This window comes from Planococcus citri, chromosome 1 (assembly GCF_950023065.1).
Source record: "Planococcus citri chromosome 1, ihPlaCitr1.1, whole genome shotgun sequence".
Taxonomy (NCBI): domain Eukaryota; kingdom Metazoa; phylum Arthropoda; class Insecta; order Hemiptera; family Pseudococcidae; genus Planococcus; species Planococcus citri.
The window spans coordinates 61984795-62012345 of NC_088677.1; the positions used below are offsets into that span (position 1 = coordinate 61984795).

General features: G+C 33.3%; 1 protein-coding gene and 1 long non-coding RNA gene across 5 annotated transcripts in view; both read right to left on the reverse strand.

Moving 5' to 3' along the window:
• LOC135833206 (protein amalgam-like) overlaps positions 1-27551 on the reverse strand; it is a 172958-nt gene that overhangs the window by 63474 nt on the left and 81933 nt on the right. The window lies entirely within an intron of this gene.
• LOC135833211 (uncharacterized) overlaps positions 1-27551 on the reverse strand; it is a 50411-nt gene that overhangs the window by 21550 nt on the left and 1310 nt on the right. Inside the window, exon 2 of the long non-coding RNA XR_010556423.1 lies at positions 7537-7805. This is a non-coding gene — a long non-coding RNA (uncharacterized LOC135833211). The remainder of the gene's footprint in view (positions 1-7536; positions 7806-27551) is intronic.

Sequence of the window (27551 nt, forward strand, 5' to 3'; positions counted from 1 at the left end):
AGAAGGCAGAAATCGCAGTGAAAAAAATGAAAAATCTCGTTGCAAAAATCGTAGGCGTATCGCGGGCGAATAGACGGCGGAAATCGCAGTGAAAAAAATGAAAAAACTCGTTGCGAAAATCGTAGGCGTATCGCCGGCGGATTCAGCAGTGATATTTTCAACGCGATACTCGCGTTCTATCCGCCGGCGAATCGAACGCGACAATCGTGCTGAAAAAATTTGAAAAAAACACTGCTGAATCCGCCGGCGATACGCCTACGAATTTCGCAACGATCTTTTTCATTTTTTTCAGCGCGATTTCCGCGGTCTATTCGTCGGCGAATAGAAGGCGAATTTAGTAGAGTTCTTTTACAATATTTTCCATGCGATTTTCGCATTTGTTTCGCGTTCAATCGAGTGAGCATTCAGATGTTCTTACGCAAGCATGCAATAACGAGCAGAATGTTGTGTTTTTTTTTATCTTTTCGTTCGTGTTTATTTCAAATTGGTTTTCTGGTGTTGAATTTTGATTAATTTTTTTGGAGTGATAACGAACAATTTTTTTTCGTGGTGTGTACATAGAATACATTTTTCGGCGATGAGTCAGATTGGAATTTTTTTGTGATTATTTCCAATGAATTTTTTTTAGCAATTTTTGACACTTTTTAGTGATTTTTAAAATAAATTTTTCACTGTATTGATTCAAATTTAATTTTTTTATTCAGCTTGGAATTTTTCATGGTGATTTTGAACTGTTTTTATTCTGATAAATTTTTGATGATTTCAAATGGATTTTGTATGGTGACTTAGAATAATTATTCTAAATCTCCATAATTCAATTTTTGTGTTTTTGGTTATTTTAATAAATTGCAATTGATGTTGTTGCATTCTTGTGTGAAGTGATTTACCCAAGTATAGGTACTTCATCGTTTTTTCTTTTGTTATTTCCTAGTTTGTCTTCCTACATCAGAATCAGAAAGCATTCTTCACTTAATTTACTCGTTTTTTATTTTGTGTTCTTGATTTTTAATTATGTAAACAAGTAAATTACTCGTAAAATTAATTGAAGAATACGTTCTGATTCTAATGTGGGAGAAGAAACTAGGAAAAAACCAAAGCAAAACATCATTGCGATTATCGCCTTCGAATCGCGTCCTTATATCGCTGCGATTTCCGCCAACGAATCGCCTTCGAATCGCGTTCTATTTCAACAGCGATATCGCTGCGATTCCCGCCGGCGTATCGCCTTCGGATTCCGCTGCGGAAAAAGCGGACATTTTCGCCGGCGATTCGAACGCGATTCCCGCCGGCGATACGCCGGCTGCCAATACGATGATCGCCTTCTATTCGCTGGCGTATCGCGTACTATGTGTTTACCGGGTGGTTGATTAAAAATTGTTAAAAATACCATCTAACTACCCACCGTTGATTCTAATTTTCAAACTGTGATTTTTTGCCTGTTTTGGTCAAATTTACTGAATTGCCTTAGTATGTATATGGCGCGTGATTGCAAAAAAATGTGTTGTGATTGGATCGCAAAAAAAAGGTCGATGAATTTTGATCAAATTCAGCAAAGACCTTCATTTTGAGTTGAAAGTTACCCGCAAAAATTACAGCTCGGAAGGGTCTCCTGGAGAGGAGACTTGAGTCCTCAAAGAGAGGACATTTTTGAAAAAATCACGGATTTTTCACTCCTATCGCTACACAACCTGTTGTGAGAAAAGTGGCCCAGCCTCAAATGAAAGTATTTGAGATTTTGCGTTGATCTAGATGCTGTTGCCGTGAAAATCCAAGACCACTTTTGAGGTTCTACTGAGCGGTTGAAAATTTGAAAATCGTTTATTTTTGGATAAATTGGTGTTAAAATTTTTTCTTGGCAAATATGTATTTCACGTTAATTATGCTAAAATTTTGATAAATATCATTCCTGAAGCCGTGGAAATATTTTGGAACCCATTGGTGCCAATTTTTAATCATTTTTGCTAATTTCAAAAAATCGAAAAAATTTCAACAGTTTTTGGTTATTTTTTTCGATTTGTTGAAATTAGAAAAATGATTAAAAAATTGGAACCACTGCGTCCCAAAATATTTAATGCGAAGTATTTGCCGAGAAAATTTTTTTTAAATAAACGATTTTTGAAAAGTTTTAATTGCTTAGTAGAACCCAAAACGTGGTCTTTGGATTTTGACAGCATATCATGGATTGAGGCAGAATCTTAAGTATCTATTTACTTTCATTTGAGACTGGACCATTCCCTCCAAGAGCACCTCCGGAGCTAAAATTTTTTGTGGGTAGGTATAACTTTCAACTCAAAATGAAAATCTCGTGCTCAATTTTCTCAAAATCTGACCATTTTTTTCGCAATCCACCCCACTGTTTGATCTGATCAAATATTTTATCAGATACGTCCGTTCTCAGACTTAATTTAATCAGATCGTATCAATTTGATCTGATTTGATCAGATCAGTCTTTAATCGGGTTACATCTATTCAGAACAGATTAGATCCAATAAAGGGGACTTGATCAGATTCGGAATACATTGATGATGTCCGTTTAATCAGATCTAGGTAATCATATCTAGGCAGATCAAGGCATTTTTCGAATACAATTCAATCTGATCAGATCTGATCACATAGAATTAGATTTTTGATTGGATTAGATCTGTTCAAAGAAGATTGGATGTAATAAGTCAGACTTTATTCATGATTGGCATAGATCTCATCACTCCTTATATTTCACTTACAATTTAGAACTATAGGTACCTTAAATTTTGAGGTGATGTACCTACTTAATTTTTCGATTATGAATTGCATTGACAATTTTTTTTAAATTACAAAACAGCTCGTTGGTTTTTATTTAAATTGTAACGAAAAAGGGTAGGTACCTATTACCTAATTTATGAAAATTTATTTTCTCAGTGAAGTTGATACCCTGAATTGATTGAGATTACCTACAAACTGATCTGAATTCTGAAGCCTTCAACAAATGCTGGCTTTTTTCCTGCTATTTCACGTCTATTCAGAAGGTACCTACTACATATATCTACTTAATGAACTTCGACAGCTGAAAAAATTTACCTATGTTTTCCTATCGTACACACAAGTTTTTCATTGTGAATGTGTTGAAAAGTATGTAAGCACCTAAGTTTTTACGAATAGAAAGTCAAATTTCAAAAAATTCCAGAATCACCTGTTTTATGGGAAAATTACTCGAATTTTCTTCTCTGCAGTGAAGTCGAGACACAAATTGAAGCAATCTCTTTCGAGCTTTATTACCTCTTCCCTTCCTTCCAGCTACGACAAAGTGATCCAAATATTTTGCACTGAACACATAAATTTTCACTGGCTGTTATCAACCATTTAAATTGATTTCCTGAAATCTTTTATTATTTTCTCTGGAATTATTTTCGAAAAATAGAAAAATCTTTTCTTTTCTAAAAATCCTCGAACCCAAAAACATTTCCAACATTTATCATTTTACCAGAAAACAGAAGTACCTACCTTCTACCTATAGTTACCCTAGCTGTTTTCTATCCAGTTGTTCAGATACCATATCCACTGTTTGTTATGATACCTGTTCGTGTCTATGATTTATTAACCGTCATCATTTTATGTTCGCGTGATATCATCTATTCCAGTTAAGTAAAAAATACTGTTCCAATAAACTAACTACAACAACATATTCGTAAACGTATAAAAGCCCAAGTTATACCTCGTATTCGATTGTGTTAAGGGATCTAGGATCTACATGTAGTAGATATCCAGATACATGCGTGAGTTGGTGTGTTATTATGTAGCCTATAGAACGTGTTCAGTTCTATGTTTATCTCTATAGTGTGAGCAGGTAAATATCCATGACAATAAAGCTTCATTTACCTACTGGCTGTCGGCGTTTGTGGACCACATGTTCGGTACCTATGCTATTTTTGAAAATTACCTACGATAGACTACCTACCTATTTTGTGTTTGAAACAAATCAGCGTCCTGAGCTGCATCACGAAAGGTACGAACGTATAAAATCTATCGAAAGATTAGCGAGTGAACTAGACAGTAACGAATTTTTGCGGCTACTTTTTTCACTTGGCAGTTACACAAACGAGTCGTAGAGATTTTACATTTTGATAGAGAATACGGTCGTTACTCCCTAGCTGTGGCGGCCGGATTCATAATCACGGTGTCTATACCAATAACCGATTCATTTCGCGATGCAGCGATGCTGCTTTTTGGCCGGATACCAAAATAGCCACTTTGACATTTTCGCGACTTACGCGGTCGAATTTACTTGCAGGCAACCGTACGCGAAAACATTTCGCAAAAGGTTAGTAAATTTTTACTATATTTGCGTGCCAGGCTGCCAGAGTGCCAGGCAAACCGTATCAAGTTAACCTTTTAATTGAAAGAGAAAAACATAACATTTGAGGTTTCATTGATTGATATGACCATCGATACAGATCTATTTAATAGCTCAATAAAACCGCGTACACAGCTCTAGATTCGAGAATTTTTATTAATTTACGAGTGCTGTGTATTTATGTACCGTTTATTGACACTGGTGAGACTGCGATCTTGTTCATCTTGTGTTTTTCTACTCCATCGAGGTGTACTAGATAGAATATAGAATAAGAGATCGCTGCTTTGAATTTCACCTAATTTCAAAAACCACATTGTTGGTTTTATTTTTAAACTTCCGTTTGTACTAATCGTCAGTAACTGCGCTTTTTCGTGATTTTTCAACACGAGTAGGTAGGTAATAAGTATACATATTTGGATTATTTCCAATATAATGATAATCGAGACGTAGGTAACATCGATAGAATGGAGGATGTCGGTCTATTGGTTCGGGTTTTTATGGGTTTTTAATATTGTTATTCTTCTCGACGACCATGCTGCTGAACAACCGAGCTATCTGAATCTACGATATACACTGTGGGCCTTTCAAATATCTGAAATTCTTTTCCACAGGCATGTGGAATATAAAGTATCTGATAAAGATATCCGTACATTTATATCTTGAGTGTATTCCGGCGAGCGAACTAACAATAAGTAGTCTGATCACTGTTTCGACTAAATAATAGATAGGATTCAGAGTTGATGGAATAGGCAAAAAAAAAAAAAACGAGAAAACTTATCAGAGTTTTATTTAAAAAGTTGGGAAGTCGAAAATTACATCGACGTTGATGCAGACTCAAAAAAAATTAGGGTGGATCGCCAAAAAAAATCAGTAGATTTTGACTAAATTCAGCAGAGACCTTAATTTTGAGTTGAATGTCACTAAGAAAACATCTTAGCTCCGGAAGTGCCTCGAAGAAAAGAAATGAGCCCTCAAAGAGGAGAAATTTTTGAAAAAATCGTGGATTTATTCCTATCGCTACCCAACCTGTCTTGGTACCTACTTTTAAGGGTTCTGCTGCAGTTGAAAATTATTTATAAATCGCTCATGTTTGGATAAATTCACGGTTTTAAAAATTTTGTTCTTCTCCAAAATTTCGCATTGTATAAGCCAAAACATTATGGTATAATTTCTGAAACTGGGGAAATATTTTGGAGTGAAGTGGTACAAATTTTTGGATCATTATTGCTAATTTCAAAAATTTGAGAAAAATAGCCAAAAACTTATGAAGTTTTATCAGTTTTTAGAAATCTTCAATAATGACTAAAAAATTGGCACCATTGCGTTCCAAAATATTCCTTATTCAGTTTCAGAAATTATACCTTTCGATGTTATGGTATGATTAATGCGAAATATTCTATAAGAAAAATTTTCAAACTACGAATAAACAGGTTGGGTAGCGACAGGAGTGAAAAAAATCACATTTTTTTTGAATATGCTCCCTCTTTGAGAGCCTATTTCTGTTTTTAATCGGATTTTGATTGTTCCTTTTTTATTTTCTCATGTTGTTAAAGCTCTAATAAATATACGAATATGAATTGAAAAAGTTGAGTCGATTCGTATTACAATTTTTTGATCATTTTTTCCAATTTTAAAAAATCGAAAAAAAAACAAAAACTGTTGAAATTTTTTGATTTTTTGAAATTAGCAAAAATGATTAAAAATTGGCACCACTGCGTTCCAAAATATTTCCGTACAAAGAGCATCCGGATCTGATGAGATCTGACTTGGGTGACAATTAACAATTGTTAAAATACTCGTATTTTATACTTATTGTAGTATTTTTTACCCTGAAAGTATTCAGAAAAATTGCATTAATAGATGCTTGCTCTTTGTGACTTGGAATTTTTTTTTACAATTTTGATTCTCAGAATTGTTTTTTCTTTCAGATACTGGTTCGAAATTTCCTCCTCCTTCTCTTTCCTCGCTATTACAAAACTAATAATTTTCAACAATTTGAACCAAATTTTTGTTGGGTGGTATTCTTGGAAAAAATAAAATTTTAATTACATTTTTGTATACTAATTAAAAAATTAGAAGAACTACTCATTTCAAATGACTGGCAATGGTTTCATCATATTTCAATTCCCTTCCCTATTTCCACAAAATTTCATCATTCTGCCCCAGTTATTTTTTTGGATTTTTGGCCAATTTTTGAAGAAAGAGCAGTTCCACTTATAAAGATATCAATACATTTCGAAGTTGAAGGAAACCAATTTTCAAGCAATGCGATGCAATCAAGGCGAATTAATTACTATAGGGAGAAATTTGAAAACTTTCTGGAGCCATTATAATTTTAGTCTAATAAAATAGACTGAAATGATTTTAAAAAACAACAACAACAAAAAATTAGGCTTACCAACTTATATTGAAGTACACAAGGGAGGTAAGCATACAGGGAATAAAATTTCCCCCTTTTACCAGATTTTTTGTATCCGCATATAAAATCAAATTTCAGACCCAAATTAATTAGGAAGAAAACGCCAAGCATAAAAATACACACTAGAGACCACCGCAGCGTAAAGCATCAAATTCCAGCATACTATCTTCTACACATCAGGCTAGATTTTTTATTCACTTATCTATCTACTGACTTAGTACGTATATAGCATAACATTGTTACTATTTTTGATAGGCTGAGTGTCTAACGACGAGAGATAATCCAGTTGCCAAAACTGTAATAGGAACTAATTAAAATCACATCCCGGCAAGACTTACACATGTATTAATACCGATTCGACAATATACAAGCATAAGCCTCTTGTATAAACCTCCTCATACTACACTTTCGTATACTATATTGCAAACGTCGCTCGTCTCGTCTGTTTAATTAAAAACGAGCCGAATGTAGAGAAAATTGGCTCTAGGCCCAAGATTCGATTATAGTCTTTGCCACAGCCAAGGACATGATATAAACAATAGCCAAAAACTAGATATCTATCCATATATGATATCATGTCATTCTTGAAATTTTAGTCATTGTTCCAGGTACAGAGTATAGCAGATTTAAAGGCGTAAATTACTATTCGAAAAACGCACACATACCCAGAACCTACATGTACTAATTTTCACACGAGTGTTTGAAAATTCATCCTGTGAAGTTTGGGGAGCGACGAACGCGTGCATTTTTTTCTTAATTAAAAAAAAAAAAGAAAAGCTCAAAATACCAATTCATCTAGCATTCGGCTTGATAAGTTGTTTTCATTTTCAGACACCGTTGGCGGACGCCGATCTACATCAAAGGGAACCGACTTTGTCTCTTTTTGTTTCCATAGATGAATTGAACACTATACGTACAGAATGAAGAGAAGTATATCAACCTGGAGGGCCTTCACCGCACAGTTGTCGTTTTCGGTTTTCAACGAATACATTATTACTAATAATACATATACAAAACCCTATGTATTATGTAGGAATGTTTGGCTCGTATAGGTACCTGCAACAGAAAATAGAAAAAATACCCAGAATTAATACAATGTTTTTCACAGTTTTCGCGTAAAGAAAAAAAATGTAAATTCATTTCAGAGCACTTGAGAATGTTTGTTATTGGTTAAACTTCGACACTCTATGCACCATACCTAATAATTTTTCATGACGTGTTATATTTTAACGCCCAATATATCTATCGTTGCAAACGGAACATCGTACTTGAAACCACTCCGACATTCTGGCTTTTTTGAAATCACCAATCGATTTATCTCGACCGTGTTAAATGAATTGTACGACGTAAATTACTTGTCAGAAATACATACGTACCTACGAACTTTACGATGTACGATGCAATGGGTTCCGAGACTCGGCAAAATCCCTAATGTCTTTTTTTTTCGTCGATCGAATAAACAAATAGTAAATCTAAGAAATGTGTAAATTAAACAATTTCGCCCATTTTTAACTTCCGAGTTGAAATTCTTCCTTATTCGTAGAGCTAATGATCATGGAGTTCCAGCCAATATGTATAGGGTGTCCCATCAATCCTATCAAACATTCCACCACAACTCCATACGTTCATGCAAGAGTCAATCATTTTTTTGGCTAGGTAAGTATTTCAAAATTTGAGGAGAAAATCAAATATACAGATTTTTATCCGATTTTGGGTTCAGAATTCTTCAAAAATGCTCAAAAAATATTTTCGTAGAAAAATTTGATTTTTTAGTGAACTTTCAACCCGCTTTGATAAATTGTATTACAATTTTTCAAAAATCCAAAAAAACATCATGACCCAATTTTGGGCTTAGAATTATTCAAAAATGCTCAAAAAACGGTTTTGTGAAAATATTTGATTTTTTCGTGAAATTTTAACCTATTTTTATAGGTTGCATGACTCTTTTTCAAAAATTCCAAAAATCAAAAGACTCTAGTTTGGACTCAAACTTCATCAAAAAATGCTCAAAAACCGTATTTGCGGAAATATTTGCTTTTTTCGCAGAAATTTAATCCATTTTGATAAGTCAAATTTTATTTTTTCAAAAACATCAAAAATTATGACCCTACTTTGGACTTGAGTAAGCTTAATTAAATTTTGATAATTTTTTAAGACTTTGGAGCTCAAAATTCGCCCACGATTTTAAGGATTTTTGAAAAAGTGCCAAGTGACCCATCAAAATGGGTTAAAACTTTTGCAGAAAATCGAAAATTTTCATCAAATTTTTTTTGAGTTGTTTTAAAAGAATTTCAAGCTTAAAATTGGTCATGATTTTCGACTACCACTAATGAAGATGGGTTAAAATTTTGCCTGGAAGATAACAACATGGACTTCATCTCTTTGTGGCTTATTTTGACGTCGCATGATAGTTTTTAATAATCACCCCCCCCCTCCCCCCGAAAAAAGGCCTAATTTTTGACAAACGCGAAGGCTCGAAATTCTTTAAACGAGCTAAAAAAAATGACGTCGAAGTATTCGAATTTATCGTGAAATTTTAACGCATTTTAATTGGTCGCATTCAAAAAATCATTACTAAATCTTGAAAATTATTCAAAAATGCTTAAGAAAATTTGATGGAAATTTTAACCCATTTCTTGAAAAATCTTCTTTACAAAATATCAAAAATTATGAGCTAGTTTTAGGTTCAAAATTTTTCAAATAATGCCCAAAAACATTTTTGTCAAAATATTTGAATTTTTCATGTTTCAACCAATTTTGATAAGTCGAATGGCATATTTTCAAAAATTCAAAAAATTCAATAACCTATTCTGAGCTTAAAATTCTTCAAAGACAAGTTTTCAAAAACAAGTCATCGAACTATTTTGAGCTCAAAATTCTTCAAAAAATGCTAAATGAACATTGTCATCAGATGAGTAGGTAATCGAACTTCACACGAAATGTTGACCCATTTTGATAGGTAACATGAATGTTTTCAAAAATTCCAGAAGTCACTAAATTATTTTGAGCTAAAATGTCTTCAAAAATGCTCAAAAAACATTTCCTTGAAAGTATTTAATTTTTTCGCGAAATTTCAACTCACTGTGATTGGTCGTAAATGAAACTAAGGAAAAAAAATTGAGAAAAATTGGACGGATCAGCTCCAGTTTTGCTTCGAGTTACTCAATTTTTCATTTTGAAATCCTTCTTAAGTGAAAAGTTGATAAATTATCAAAAATACTCGACTCAAGCATATTTTCAGTTCAACATTTTACTCGAAATTCCCAATTCATTCCTCGTATCGGCGCATTTCCCCAATTACTCCCACAAACACAGCCATATACTGCGTAGGTTATTTTCAGCGAATAAAAAAGAATAAAAATGAGCCAGGACATGGAGAATAATCATACAATGAGACATGAGACACATCCTTCGTTACCCATCTCCCCAAAAAAAGAAATGATCTTTCAACGATTACGCTACACACGCAATGCACAAGTAACTAAGTATAAAGTAATTCCGTAGAAAGCATTGTGTTCGGAACGGGCCGGAAATCATGGGCCAAATTGTACAAAAACTCGCCATATCGATAGCACTCATCGCAGGAAACTTGACATTTATCATCTGTCAATGACTGATCGATTATGTGGCTGGTACAATGCAAAATGACGTTAACAGTCTAGACACGCGACTGCATTTTACTCATCGTGATCATGATCATGGTGAAAAGTTTACATTTACACATTTGATTAATTTTTCTCGTATCGGAGAAGACGTTCGCTGACTCGAATATTGATTTTTGATACAAATTAAATAGGTATAGATACTGTAGGGTGAAGAGTTGAGTAACACGATGGCGTTAGAATTCTCCTAGAGTAATATTTATGAGCGTTTAATTGGTAATAATAATATCGAGCTCGTTGGTAATACTAAATGAGACGCTTCCGTTCATTAAACTACCACATTATTTAATTGCATACAAGCTGATAGAACTGATAATGATGCATTATACGTGATGCATATGCATAAACTTATAATATAAAAGCTGCAATAAAACATGATCTCTTCGAGACATTAATGGTGCGCTGAGTCGCTGATGCATTCGAGTATCAACCTATCTACATACAATCGTGTAAAATGATTCGCGAACGACGCGTGCCTCTGCCTTCTGCTTTGCTCATCTGTTCTTGTCTGCATTCTGCGTGTGGTGATATTGCATTACCCAGCATGCACGCCAGAGCAGATGCACTCGCAATCGGTCGGAAGCTGTTACACACTACAATGTATACGTAGAGAGATTCCAGTACCTTTTGGCTGGTTGGAATACGATATATACGAGCGAGAACGAAGATATCAAAAATTTCGGCTCTTTCGAATTCTTTTGTGAGACGTATCAGCATGGTAAATCGTGTTTGTAAAGTGCTCGCTTTGGTTGTACGAGCTGTGACCTCTGAACAAATTGAGTTCTACGGTGATTTTTACTTTTACCCTTATATACCGAGGTATAAATTGATGCAATAAATGTCTTGTGTCCTATCTATCGAGTATCTAGTTCGGTAATGGATACAGTGGGACTTGTCTTTTTTTCTTCTTTACCGGCCAGCGTGCGAGTATATGTGACAAGGGTAGAGGGTAGCTCGCAGACATGTCTGGTTTGTCGCGACGTGTCCCACTACATGGTCATATTTTACCCCCTTTGATTATAAATTTGTTTCTTTAATCTACGAACGCAATAAAACACTCGGATTGAGTTAGATAAAGATATTTTGTATACAGGGTGTCCTATCAAAATGTAGATATATCTAGCATTTGAGTGAGTAGGTAAATTGAAAAAAAATCTTGGTTTCGTAAGGGGTAGGTATCTGTATTGGAATTTAATGGGGAAGCAATTTCAAGCAAATCTACATCAATGATTCAAGAAATTAATAAAAATTGCATATTTTACGGATAAAAGGGAACTTAGACATTTTTCACCGCATTTTTGCAGTTTTTTGCAAGTTAAAAATGATTTTCTAAAAGAGTTTGGTATATAGGAAGGGAAAGAAGGAAGACAGAACTCGATAATAAACTTGAAAAAAACTTAGCTACAATCGAAGGGCTAATGGTGAAAACTGTCTTAGTCATTTTTTGTTCACACAACTTTAAACATTTTTTTTCAATTTCATAAATTTTAAAGGGAAAAATGAGTATTGTAATGCATTCTGGGATAGTCGAAGATGTTTTTTAAATACTTGACCATAAAGTTTTTACATTTCCATTGAAGTAGGACAACAACGTTTTCATTGATTTGTACAAAAATCACCTCTGACTAAGGCGGTTTTACAATTAGCCCTTCAATTTTCTTAAATTCTGAAACATAAAAACGGAAGGAACATGGCCAAAAAAATGAAGTGCCAAAAAAACAGGTAACTATTTTCCAGACGACTATCAGGGCTGATGAGGCCAGACAGACGGGTTAATGACCATAACAGACAGACAGACAGGCAGCTTTGGGAAGCCAGACAGGCACGCAGACGACCTTGAGAAGCCAGACAGACGGGTCAATGAACTTTAGAGTCCAACTAGAAACACAGACAGACGATCTTGAAAAGCTGGACATGGAGGTTAGTAACCTAGAGAGTCCAAACACATGGGTCAATGATCTTAAAACGCTCAAAAGACAGGCAGACGACTTTGAGAAGTCAAATGGGCAGGTCAATGACCTTTTAAGAAGGCCCGACAGATCAGTCGATGACCTCGAGAGGCCTGACTGGTGGACAGACGACCTTGAGAAGTCAGTCAGCCGGGTCAATGACCTTTAATAATCAACTGAAAAGACAGACATACGACCTTGGGAAACTGGGCAGGAAGGTCAGTGACCTAGAGAATCCAAACACATGGGTCAATGACCTTCAGAGGCTAAAAAAAACATACAGACAACTTTGAAAAGTCAGACAGGTCGATGACTTTTAGAGGCCAGACAGATAGGTCAGTGACCTCGAAAGATTTTACTGTCGAGCATACGACCTTGAGCAGTCGGATAGATAGGTCAATGACCTCAAGAGACTTGACGTGAAAGGGGGCCTTTGAGTGGTCAGGCGACATTAGGAGGCTAAACAGGTTGTTCTATGGTGAAGGGGAAAGAGATGTGCTCTGAGGTCGGGACAAAGTACTCTATACAGCTCTATCGATGCTAGATCCTAAATTGTTGCTGATTTTGACTTTTTCCAGCTCTAATACCAAAGGTTTTTTTCTAAGGCGGAAAGGGGGTTGTTCTAACATGCTCTAACGATGGTCTATTCTTTCAAGGGGGTTCATCCTCCCCTCCTGAAACTGGTAGTGCTGGCGAAATCTATCTCTGCTACACCATAACAGCTAGTTCAACATTCGATCTTTTAAAATTACAGTTACCTACTGATTTACATAGCAATGTGTCCACTGAAACGAAAAATCCAAATTTCGTATTTTTTTCTCACTTTTTTTCAATAGCTATTTTTTCAAATCATTATTTTAAATGGCATCAATTCGATTCATATACCCCTCATCCAGCATAAAAATTTTTCAGAAAAAAAATATTGGCCACAAAACTTATTTTTTGAGAAGAAAAATCGTATGAAATAAATAATGTCATATTCCTGATGAAATGTAGTTAAAGAAATAGCGCAGAAATGCATTTTTTTTGTGTTTTTTCATTATTTTTTAGACTTTTGATATTTGAAAAATAATTTTAAAAAATGAAATTTCGTGCAAATTTCCTTAAATATTGAAGAATTTTGTTTGTACTTTTTGAGCCCATTTTCGAATGTCGTACGTTATTCGTAATTTTGTATTTTTTATTTTTTTTTTACTGTTAGACACCATGCCCTAGGTGTAGGTAGGTACGCATACTTTCATTTTTGTTTTTCGATGCTCGGGTAGGTATATATGTATATAAAATTGCATTGTCAATGAATGGTTCGTTGACACGATATTTTAGAAAAATTAACGATGATTCAACAATTTTGAATCGAAGAATCTCATAAATTATACCTCATCTGTCGCTTTCATTACATCAGTTTTCAGGCAAGCATGCACCTCTACCCACCCAGGCGTACTCCACATTACACAATTTTATACAGTAATTTTAATCCCACAAAAAATGTAATTACATAATTAAACAGAAGTCTTTGGATCGACAGTCACGAAATAGTCATTGTAAATACACAATAAACGACTCCGCAGTCTGTTACTTTTATCCATCTACAATTTGTACGAGTACTTATCCAGCATGCTACAATGTATAACAATTCGATTTGAAATCTGTTACTACCCGACATATTTTATGACTTATTGTTACTAAAGGATTGGGTGCTACAATTATTTTCTCATTTTATTATTTTTTCAATTAAAAGACATTTATTCCAACCTCGAGAGTCGAGAGACGCACATGAACAGCTTTTGGTTCATTAGAGCGAATAATTATGGATTTAAAGTTGAAAATATAGCAGATATAGGATGCACCAAAGATACATACAATAACAATAAATACATTCGGATACATGAATGATACCTCATCGTATACTTAATACGCAGGATAAACACGCATTGCCATCAGTTTCGATACGGTTGATCGGGTGATATATGGCACGACAAATAAAACCGAGTAAGTAATTTCATTACACGTTAATAGTTACAAGCGATTAAAGTCAGCACTCTGCCTGGATCTGCCAGACTGCCAGGACGTTTGTTAATTTCAATCCAACTTATCCTACCTATCTACGAGTATGGTGGAGTTTATAGGCTGCACCAGTGTGCCATGTATCAGGAAACATGTATCAGCGGTGGATACTGGATAAATGTACCTACAAGCCGAGTCATTAAACATGTACCGAAGTGCATTCGGCGTATAATGTATTTGAAAATCGATAATACGCGTATAATTAATGATACCCACAGCGAGAGGTAATGAATTTTAGTAATAATTCGCTGTTTTTTTACCTTCTATTTTCTATTTTAATGAAATATAATGTAGGTGCATAATATACTCGTACGAGGGGAAATACCATATACATGATACAGGACAGTTTATGGGTACCATATACTACATAGTAGGTAGAGGTACGTTACTTTGGAGTTTGGAAGACCACCTGGCTGAAAAAGAAAGAAAAAAAAATACCTAACTAGCAACGTACCTAGGCATATAATATAAATTTACGCATGACTAAAACTATTATTATTTTCTAAGAATGGGTAAACTTTGGTTACACAGACTGAGACGAAACAAAACAAAACGAAAAAAAAAAATCTTTGAAATTATTTACCGCCGCACTTAACACGATGCATACTAAACATTAAACGAGACAATCGACACCTTTGAAACGAGATTGTTGCATTCTGACTCGAACAAGTCATCAATGTTAACACCATCGTACATGATAGTCATGACAATGATTGAAGCATACCTTCAGATCCCATTAACATAATCGAAGTGACAATATTGCTACAAGTGCATGTTTATAAATTCTATACAACCATCTCGACGGATGAATTCAATTCAACCGACATTGCTGGTGCATTCTCTCATTGGAAACTCACCGGTGATTAATGAAACTTTCCATGCAAATATAATCAGGCGTGGTTGTCGAGCTGTTCAACTTTTAGGCGCGAACTTTACCTAGAGAATGTTGCGGTTCACCATTGAGTAATTCTTTAGAGGGGAAAAAAACTCGAGAGAGTTGACTAACTAAGAATGATTCTCTCGTTTTTTTTCTACGTACCTCGCTTCCAATGAATATTCAAGAGACATGTGTGTGTTTAAAGTTTACACATGCGGATAAAATTAATATTCCGCTCGTTTTAACCGCATAATGTCAATTCCCCAATTTTTTTTTGTCGAGATGCGTGTTGGTGTTATTGGTGTGTATTTCAACCCATCGCGATAATATCTGATATGGTAGTACGAAGAGTAAACTATAAGTTGAAGTAGATATACTGTGCACATAAAAGTACATATAAACGAGCTGCCATTATGTGGTAGGCTTATGTGAATCTTTTAAGCTTGATTTTATTCTTTTTTTTTTCGTCAACGTTCAGCTTTCCATACAATTTACTTTTTTAATGATGGTAACCCGATGGTAGAGAATGGAGAACAAGGTTTCATCAGTGCTCATTTGGCGTACGACATCAACGACATCGTCTCTCTAGTAATGACAGGATAACGAGATAAATTATAATGTCGTGACAACAAAATTATGTGAAGTGCGAATCATTTCGATATTTTCAATTCGAACCGTGTAATTTTTCCGGCAATTGGTTCAAGGTTGTCAATGGTGTTCCAAAAATAGAAATAATAAAAGTCAAAATTAAGTTTACTTACGTGAACCTTACACATATGCCTGCCTATTTTGTTTCGTAGTGAAAATCTAACGAAATTTTCAGAAAATTGAATTCAATATCATCAACTCTCTCAAAGACAAATAAAATTGTTTTTAGTTTTTTTTTTATTATCATTTTGATAAATGTTTTTTGAATTTTGCCTCCAAAACTTACCAGAAAAGTTAGAAACAATTTACCTGAATCAATACTTCCAAATTATCGATGTATTTCTCTTTACTTGTTTTTTTTTTCAAATTCCAGATCTAATTTTACAAAGAAAAAAAAAGTCTCAATCAGTAGATTTTTTTTGCAAACGACTTATCAAAAAATATAACGCCAATTTTCATTTGAATACAATATCAATAGTACGTACCTAGGTATTTAGATCAGTACTTGAATAATATAAAATTTGAAAAAATTGGATTAATTTTTTGTACTTTGTCTTACCAGAAATTCAAAAAAAAAAAAAATTATTTGAAAAATAACGAAAAATATGATTAAAGACTCATTTATAGTGGTAATTGAAAAACATAAAATAAAATAATTGAAAAGTACACCATGTCATTATTTTTCAATGAAACCATTTATAATCAGTAATTGAAAATTCTGTGATTTTTCATTGAAAAGTTGGAAGTTTCAACTTTTCAATTATACTTTTGCTAGTTTTTCAATTACCATTATAAAAGAGCCTTTAATATAGGTACATAATATCAAATGTGTACCTACTTAAAAAATGTCAAGCCTTTCTACATAATTAAAAATTCTGAAAGGAGGAAAAACTTTTGAAGAAATCTGGGAAAAATTTGAGATTTAATGATACATTTCATTTATATCTAGCGTTTCGTATTGTCCTTTGTAGTCAATCGACAATGTTTTGGTCAGTTTTCAAACATGTTATTGCATTCAAGTACATCTTTCATTTTTTTTTTTTTTTTTTTTTTTTTTTAGTAAAAAATTCTTTGAAAAAAATAAGAGGAGATATTTTTAAATTTGAAGTCTACATTTCAATTACCTACGTAATGTGAATAACTAGAATTGAAAATAAATGTAAATTAAAATACACTACCGACTGCATTTTCAAATTCAAAAAGTGAAAATACAAACACTTTTGACAATATATTAAGGAGCCTTATAGCCTGGCAGAGAAAAAAATGATTAAAAATTAAATAAAACTGGTTGGCTAATGACATAAAAAAGTTTACTACATTTATATCCGAAAGAAACAAAACTTTTCATTTTTTTTAAAATGGAAAATTGAAAAACACCTGCATTTGTGACAACAAAAAATAAGAAAATGTTAAATTCAATATATTTATTGCAGGAGAAAATGTGGGCTAAAATTTTGCTTATGGCCTACAAAAAAATTAAACGGAATTATGAAGAATTTTTTCATTAATTGAAATGCATGAGGTAGCATTTGATAGAGGAACAAACATTTTAAACTGTAAGAATCGATATTATTTCAATTGAGAGTTTTTTTTAAAAGATTGCTTCCTTTAATGACTGCTCAATGTTTATTTTAGGTATTATTGGGGGGTTTTTAGGGGGGAGGGGGGAGGAAAAGGGTACTAAGAATTTTAGAAAAAGAGACAATATTTCATTTGACATTCTCTTTAGCTCGTGAAAAAAAATTATGTGAAACCAAAAACGATGGGTACTAAACTTACCTATCGATAAAAATTAAATCACCCAAACACACACAAATCGAAATCGAGTGCTAAATGAAAACATGAAACTTCATACGAATAAACAATAATTGCGAAAAGTTGATAAAATTTCAAGAGGCGATAAAACTACCCACCTACTCGTGTCAATATTGGCATAGCCAAAATTAGATTTTGAAAAAAAAATCAACGAAAAATTTCAATCGAAGCAAATTAAGGAGATATTCCATCACTTAATACAGAGTTCCTTTTTTTTTTTTTTTTTTTTTTTTAAATAATAAAATTGCGTTATACAAGACGTATAGGTAAGAATAAAATTCAAACCTACATCATCTAAAGAACACGTGACTTGATGAAATTAAGCCTGATTTTGTTCTGAATAATTTTCGAGTTGAATTTGATTGAATTATGAAAGTATGTAGGTATGTACCAAGGTACCTACTTAATTGCAGGTATGTAGTCTAAACTTGATAGAATTGAATTATTCATTTTGTCAGCGTAAATTTTTTGTAATTTTTGCATTAAAATTTATTACCGAAGACAAGTACATATCATATGCACTTATCATGCATGTGCCACAAAAATTTCGTATCCATGTTTGCATTTTTTCAATAAATTACGAAACCGATTGTTTGCATACCTACTCGTATGCTGTTAATTTAGAATTTCGTCAATATATATATGTACCTATATCATTGGTGTTATCAAGCAAGACCCACTTATAATTGCTGTCCAGCAAAACCAAAAAAAAAAAAAAAAATACTTCAAATATTTACTTACCTACTTTATTTACTGTAATTGATTACCTAGCACTATTCTTTAAAAATAAATTTCTTTCGTAGCAATAAATACTTGTTGTGACACTTTCTCATATTAGAAATGAATCAAATTACTCGTCTGAAATTTTTTCACAGACACCCGTGGATTTTTTGCTCAATTTTGGCAGAAATTGTCGGTTAAAAAACGATCAAATTTTTCTTCTATATTTATGTATTTCATAAAAAAAATAATAAGATGAAATGCAACTTCCAACCAACTATACGCAAATAGATCTCCAATTATGAGGTCACTGGTTGAAATTAATTTTAGCCGATACCTATATAAATTAAAATCTCATAATTTGATGAGCCTATTTTCACATCCTTCAATCAGATGATTTTATAGCTGATGAACTGACAAGCATAATGAAGTTATTATCGAGATACCATAAGCATAATACTAAATGAATAAATCAACGATGACTCCGAAATCATTGAATTACCCACATAATGAAAGGTTTCACAGTAGTCAAAATTATACCGTTTGAAACATGGAATTATCACTGATAACCAAGCACAAGTAGTGATTACGATTAGTACACTCTACAGGTAGGTACTTCTATAGTACCTGCAATCAAGCTAATCAATCTATTCGATCACGAATTTACCATCATTCTGACACATTTACAATTTCCATTTCATATTCATATCTACCACAAAACAACATTTATGGAGCACATACAACAGTATCATCGTAGATAAAAGTATATAGAAGCCAAGGGCGAAATATATCATAACGAGGAACTCATACGACACGTGTTCGTCGGCATTTACAAAGTGCACTATACGAATATTGTACAGTGTTTTTTACTTAATTTACTATTTGACACTGAAACTTTCACAGTTTATTCTCCAGAGCTCGCCGTATCTCTTGATCTTTGTTTATTTGTATGGTTCGAGTTTCGAATTCGACGCGACGACGAACATTACAATTTAAAATCGCCATTTACAAATTGACCTATTGAAATTATAAGGTCTTCTTTGGTTGACGTTTTGAATCTGACGATGATTCTGTGCCTACCGTCGTTGTCAATGGTGGCTGAATATTTCATTAAATGAGATTTTGATCTAATTTTGATATCGTTTATATGAGGCGGGTATTTTTTTACTCGTTATTATCAATTTTTATCATTTGGAGATATTATGCACTTTTTTAATGAACCATTTTATCCATCTTTGTTATTCTCCAAGGAATAGGTTTTTAGTGTGAAACATATGTTTTATTTAGGCAGCTGTGCCAGGCTTCAGGGGATACTTAAAATAGCCATTATATTTTTCCAAACGAAAAAAAAAACTCTGCTAATAACACGTAGTGTGGTCATTAAGGTTATATGAAGATCATTTTTCGAAGAAAAAAGGTCGTATTTAAATATTAATTGAACTAATTGCAAGGTTCGAGGGTAAAGTATCTTTTAATTGGGGATGAACATTTCGAAATGAAAATAAACACGTTGGAAAAACTACATCAGTGATGAATATCCTGTTTATTAAAATAATTTCTTAGATGTCGACAACTTTATTCAAAATTCAATTCTTGTTTCATTTCGAATTTTTCACTAGAGAAAAATGTCTTCGTTTTTTGCAGTGTCAAAAATTATTTTTCAAAGTGAGGACATTACCCTTTAACATTTTATACTCCCACGTACAATTTTCTACGAATTTTCCCACCGATAAATTTTCACGTTTCCCTGATTAATTTTCATTTTTCTACGCGAAATCTAATTTGAAAAAATAATTTTCCAAATCCTTGAACTTTTTTACCATCGTAATGAAAATGAAACAATAATATAAGTTCATTGTCTGAACCTTATTAATAAGCTGAATACGTTTATGACAAAGTATTCGTCGCTGTTTTGTACTGACGAGTTGAAAAACCAACATTTTTATCACACCCTAGCTCATTATAGACCTTTACAAACAGTCTTGACATTTGCAAGTGTATAATCTTCACCGGATACTTTGACATTTCGAGTACAACGCTCGATACCAAAGAGGTAAAAGTACTCATTCTATAGGCTCAACACGATGAAGCGAAGAAGCGCAGGGGTGAGAAACTAGGCGTTCGCCATTAAAACTAAAATGATTATTCGTCGAGCTACCGTTTCACACACAGAATGCGAGAAAAAGTTGTGCGGTCATTTAAAATATCAAATTGAATTGCAAGATAGGTTTGTATTTGTGGTATGTCTATGTACTCTATGTTCACACAGCACGTTGATGCGTTTAAGAGCTCATAAATCAATTGAAAATGTAAGTACGAAGGGCAAGATGAAGGGGTGTTGCAGTAAATAGCACCTACGCGATGCATTAATAGAAGTGTTTTTCTTCTTCGGTCCACATACCAATAAACATTACCTTTAGTTTATTTAAGCATGTATGATGTTTTTTCAAACTACCAGCTCGGGTAATACCTTACCGATATCGTTGAATGAATTACGATTTAAGAAACCTCGTGACTATCAGACGGACAATGAGCGCGTACTTCTAAGTGGTTCTTCTTTTATATAGTCCACTGTTTTCTACATGATTAATGCGTAGCTCGACAATGCAATTTCAAAAGAAAAATCCCAATATGAGTTTATCGATGAATGAATAGGTATTATGTAGGTCATTGACTGTATCAAGGTGGAATTATATAATTTTCTATTTTCAATTTCTATATAATATGTATCGTCGTCGATGGAGTGGTCACTGTCCAATGTCCATAGTGTCCACTCACGTGTTGAATCGATCTTATTATGATGTAGAGGCAGGTTTAGAGCTATACTTACTGGCATTGAATTCACTTCTAAAAAATGTTTCAACAAAAGGCAGCAGTAGCATCTTTTGTGCGAAGAAATAGCTCAAGCTGAAGAGAGGGTGGAAAAAAGAGGGGTTTACCTTTTTCGGGGGGGGGGGAGGAGATTCCACTTATGGCAAAAAAATCAAATCTAAATGACCCACTATAATAGATTTTGATTTTCCAGTTGGATTTTTAAATTAGACCAATTCAAAAACCGTCAGTAAGTAATAAAAATATTAAAAATTTTGTAGGAAAAAGTTTTCAAGTTGCAGAAATTGATACTTGTTTTTTTTTCTCAATCGCTTAGATTTCTGTATCTTTGATAATTTGCAACTGGAAAATTTTTCACAATTCATTACCTACTACATATGTACTTTCCCTCCACCTTCTTCCATAAAATACTCAAATTTGTGCCGAGGGAAAAAAAGAAGAAAGGACCAGTGCGAAATTTCTTTAATATCTGAAAATTTTAAAAACAAGTGTTAAGAACCCCCAACTGCCCCAAGACTCCCGGAACTGCGACCAAATTCACAATTTTCCAAAATCGTCGAGTTCACAGCTGGATAAAATTCATGTTTCTTTGAGTTCTCGAATGTTAATGTCCATGTAAGTGGGCGCTGTCTCCCCCTCCCCTTCAAAAAAAAAAAAAAAAAATATGGAAAAAATTATTCGAATTTTGTCATTTTTTGAAATGCTGTCCAGAATTACCTGATATTTTATAGAATCATCAACTAAGTCAAGAGTACCCATAAAAAAATGCTCAAAGTCTTCAGCTTCGAATTACATTTTTTTTCTGGCACAATTATGACCCTCATTGAAGAATTTTCCAGTCAGTAACTTTAAATCAATGGTTCAAATTTTTATTCAGGATTTTTTTTAGCCTGTTTCTATTTTTCACGTTATGTGTTACCCTTTCTCTTCTTTTCCATAGAATATTTATAACATAGAAAAAAGTCAAATTTTTAATAATTACCTACTATCAGTTTCTCAAATCGAACCACCTCTTCTCTTTTTATTGATAATTGATAAACACAGAAAAAAAAAGTGAAATAGAAGTTTTTGTTTGATAATGTCACCACAAATTCAGAACGTTTATAGAACTATCAAGTTGAATGCTGTTTTGAGTTTTCAGAGTCTGTTTTGGAGGTCGATTAGTTCACAGAGAAAAATGTATTGCACTTTTTACTATAAATCATGAGATTTTGAATGGACTCTGAAAATTTGACAATTTTTACTATAAATTATAGTAATTTTTGCAATGCTTTTTGAGAGAAATTACTATATTTTATTAAAAAAATCAAAAATTACTATAATTTATAGTAAAAATTGTCAAATTTTCAGAGTCCATCCAAAATCTCATGTTTTAATAGTATAAATTCCAACATAAATTTTTCTCAGTGTTCCCTCTCCTCCACCATAGCGAAAAAATAGGAGACAGGGGGGGGGGGGTACTGCATTTTACTTTTTCTAGGGACTGGAACCAAAATCTACATTTTCGAAAATTATTCAACTAGGAATCAAAATACATATAATGCGCTTTAGCATTACTTGAGCCCATTTCTAAAATCAATTTAGCTCCACCCCCTGGAGCCCATCCTCAAACCAAAACCAACAAATTTTGTTTATTTTTCCAATTTTTGTGTCATTCCATCTTACATAACCCAGCTTTTTGCGCTTGAGGCTCGTGATTTTTAAAATATTTTTTTAAAAATCTAGGGAGTTTTATAAGTGTAGGTGGGAGAAGGAAGGGGGAGGGTTTGGGACTCAAAGTTTTAAGGAAAAACAGGAAAATCGTAAGTTTCGAAAATGTAATTTGTAAAAGAACATTTGGTACAAATTTGGAACTCTTTCCAATCGAAAATCAGTGTTGCTAGCTTCTTAAAGCATTGAAAATTAGCTAGAAAAGTTGAAAAATGACTGCCTTTTCTATAGGTGAATAGAAAACCGTTTTATATCGATTTAATAGTCCATGTTCAAAAATTCTGAAATTAATAACCCAAAGTAGGTACCTACTTAGAGCTTTTTAATTATGCTGATTAACACATCAAAAATTTAGAGTAAGTTTTATTTCAAATTTTCGCGAATTTTTGATTGAAAAAATTCCATACTTTTCCAACAAAAAAAAAATAATAAAGTAAATGGGCTCGTTTTCATGAATTTCACGTGGACAGTTACTAAACTTTATTTTATACAATCTTCATTATCAATTTTTCCTCAGGAGACTCAATTCTCGCATGATATTCAAAAATTGATTTTAAAAAAAAATCTACCAACTTACTTGTAAGAGCCGATAAGTATGTACTTTTGGTACAATATCGAGAGTGTTAAACGTAGGTAGTTGAACTATTTTTACCGACTTTTCCTTTGAATATGGAGCGAAATTAGGTAACAAAAAGAAGTCAATCTGATTGCACATATTTCAACTCGTGTTTTAAAAATATTATTTTTCTCGTTAAATGTTTGAATCTCCAAAATTGAGAGTACGAAAAAGAAGATTTCAATTTTTTGATAACTTAATAAGGATAAAAAGTTGTACTTGGGTTGAACTTTTGAGAATAAACGTGTTGGAGAAATGAATATTTTCAATTTTTCTAGCCAATTTTGATGTTTAAAAAAAACATGCAACACTCATTTTTACCTCATCTCCAAGATAGGTAGACTCTAAGAGCCTACAAAATGGAAAAATCTGCAAATTTTTAACATTTTGTAATTTTGTAGAATTGATTTTTTTTTTCGATTTTATAAATTTCTCCTACAATTTTCACCATTTTATTCTGAAAGGATTAGTTTTTGAATCATGAAGGAGTACCTACATATCTACTTTTTCATTTCAAAATTTTCAAGGGGGAAACTCATGCAGGATGTGTTCATGAATAAGTCTTTGTGTAAAATTTACCATAAGTACAATTTATTTACATTACTTAGTTGGTCAAATTTTGCATACAAAACCTACCTAATCTAAAAATACTTTGCGTTTTCTCCTCATTTAAATCTCGACTTTTCTTATTGAGATCTCCTTACTTGGACTTTTTTGTAAAAACACAATTATTTCAGTGCAAATTTAAATCCAAGGCGATGATATTTATCACCAACGGAAACGAATTGCAAATTTATATTTGTTTCCAAAAACTGATTACCATGACAATCATTTCTCAAGATCAATATAACTCAAGTATGTATAGGTAGGTACCTAAAATGAAATGCAACGCATGCTGGGCGTAGGTACGAGTAATATTCATTGCTGCGTATTTTACGTGATGACATAATAACGTAGTGTTTCGAGAAGTATAAGTATACGAATAACTTGGCAAATAATAATACTGGTATATAATTCACAAATACGTCAAAAACAACTCGTCGTACTCGTAAACGATAATTTTTCCAAAAAATCTCGAGTCATAGGTTAAACAATAAAAATAGCTGAGGCCTACGATGCGTCGACGATACAACGAAAAAAAGTTCCTTCTCTTCTGTACGAGTACTCGAATAAAAATCGTTACTCGTTTTTCGTTTCTATAGTCCGTCGCAGCGGAAAAATGGTAAAAATGTGTACGAGTACAAAAAAGAGCAAGGACGACACCGAAGACGACAGAAAAACGCATCGTCGACGTACCAAAATGGTGAAAAGTTTACGTTTCCACACAAAGGGGGATAAACTTTCATTTTAACTTCCTGTTAGTGAAAATAAACTTTGGTCTGTCTAGACAGCACGGTACGTTCACCCCAACTTTACTCGTGCTGCATCGGTTCGATAAGGGTTGGAAATTTTTGGCTCGCTAGTCTCAGCACCCTAACGTATAATTCGTGTATCGTTAACCTTTTTGATCTGATTTGTATACATGGTAAAAAATATTCATTAAAAGACGCGTACGCGCAATGGAATTAAAATGGTAAATTAATCGTCGTATTGTTAGAAAAAGCGTAAAAGAAATTCTTATACGTTTAAGGGGCACTCAAAGGTTAACGAAATGAAGCCAACAATGCGGGTTCCCACAGGCTGGTGTTGTCCGTTTATATACCACAGAAACTAATTACACGCATTGTGACATCTTATATTGTTGATGCGTCTCGTTATAATGTTGATGTACCATATACCATGGAATACTATGGATATGGATATCTACGAAGATCGCTCAACATAATATATCTACCAAAGAGTATTTTTCAGAGGCAGAATACCAACCAACTTCTTGCACCTACCAAGTTGAAGGATCTCCGAGTCGACAAAAATACGAGTATGTAGATGTGGCTTCATGGAGACGAGCGGATGTGCGGGAATACGATGGTAGTATTTTTTTGGAATATCGTGTTGAATGACAGCTCAGCATAAGGGTTTCTATTTTGGAAACTTAATTATCTCACTATTGCCACTTATACGTATAAAAATATAGTCGATGGGCTGTACTTGTACTAAGAGTAGGTACTTATACATAGGTAATGCGTGTTTTCTCTTCTTAATATTTACCAACGGTACTTTTTCATTGTTTTTTACACTCTTTTTTACTGGATAATGGTAATCATTTTCGTAAAATATGTTGTAATTTGGCACAAAAAAACTTTACGAAAATATGTAGTGTAGGTATTTTTTAATACGATATTCTTCCATCGTACACTGGTATTTACTACGTTTACGCAGCCAGCTATAGTATAAGAGCAACTTTTGGCACGTGGTTATTAAAACTTTCAACCCTATGTTGTATGGAGAATACTGCAACGTGCCACGAGAGTATACCAATAAATATGTCTATACGAGATGCCATCTGCGCTAGATATAGACCTTCGGGAAATGCACGACGATGAAAGCGAAGAACAAGGTTATATTACGTTAGATAACTGGTATACTACGGGTGCTTTCTTCTCGTGAGATGCTGTAGTAAAGCGTTTAAAGCGATAGAAGAATGATTGTAATACTTGCATAATATGAAAAAAAAGAACAACAACAGAAGACCATAATAACATGGAAATATCACGAGTAAAAATTAACTGGAGAATAATTTCTTGGATTTTTAAAGAAAAAAAAAAGAAAAATTTTATCAAATTGGCCTGGAAAGTTGAAAATATCATTCAAGTTCAAAAGTTGAAATTTCCAATTGAGAAAATAATTGGAGAATTATATGAAAACCGAATTTGAAAAAATGGAACTTAATCAATCAATCCTAACAAATTTCAATTTTCTAGGTCAATTTAATAAAGTTTTGCTTTTTTCCTTTTTTTTTTTTTAGCCCAAATCTTTTACAGAAAATGGTTTTTTGCACCTGAAATTCTGGCTGGTGATGTATTTTTGTGTGCTCTTTTGATGTACCTAGTTTAGTCCGGTTCAAACAATCTTCTGACAGTTGGGATACCTTGTTACCTTCCTCGTCGAAGTCTCAACAGCGGGTCTGTTTTGGATTTTTCGACTACCTACCCACAGAAATCGACTGAGAGAAGCAAAAAACAATTACCTATATAATTATGTAGAGTAGAGTTCGAAACTCCGTGCGTTGATTTTTCAAAGAGTTTTTTAAAGGTAAGATAGTGAAAATCGCACTCTGTTTGAATTGAATGAAACTCAACCAAAAGGTTAGTTTTGATGGAAGACCAGCTCCAACTTTTTTTTGAGTCGATTCCTCATCTCAAAACGAATGATGGGGATAGAGCAAGTTTTTTTCTGAATTGAGGGCTATTCACTTTAGTCTTAAAAAGGTTTGACTAGGAATGAAAAATTGATAACAAATTTTTTTAGAAACTTTCTATTCTTTTTTTGGTTGAATTTTTCCCAATTTTGGGAGGCACCATACAGAAGGACCAACACTGTTCGGGACACCAAGGACAGTTTTTATCTTGAAAAGAGGGTTATTTAGACGAATTCTGACACGGAATGGGAGTTTTTCAGAATTACGATTTAATTTTTTTTGTTTTCCAAAAAGCCACACGAGTGAACCAAAATAGCTTCGAGAATCGTGGGAGGGATGAAATTTTCAGGGAATTTTCTTTATAAAATTGGACGTATCTAAACCTACCTACGTTGCTCCCAATTTATTTCTTTAATTTCTTTCTTCTTTTTTTGAACATGTTGGCATTAGGTTAACGTCTAAACACCGCAAAAAATGTTGAAAACTGTGTTTTCAATTTTTTTGAGCATATTGCACAAATTTTCAAACTCCAAAAAAATGTCTGCATTCGCTTCTTTTCAATTTTTTCTACAAATTCTCTCCCAAAAAAACTCGCATATGAGGCATTTTTT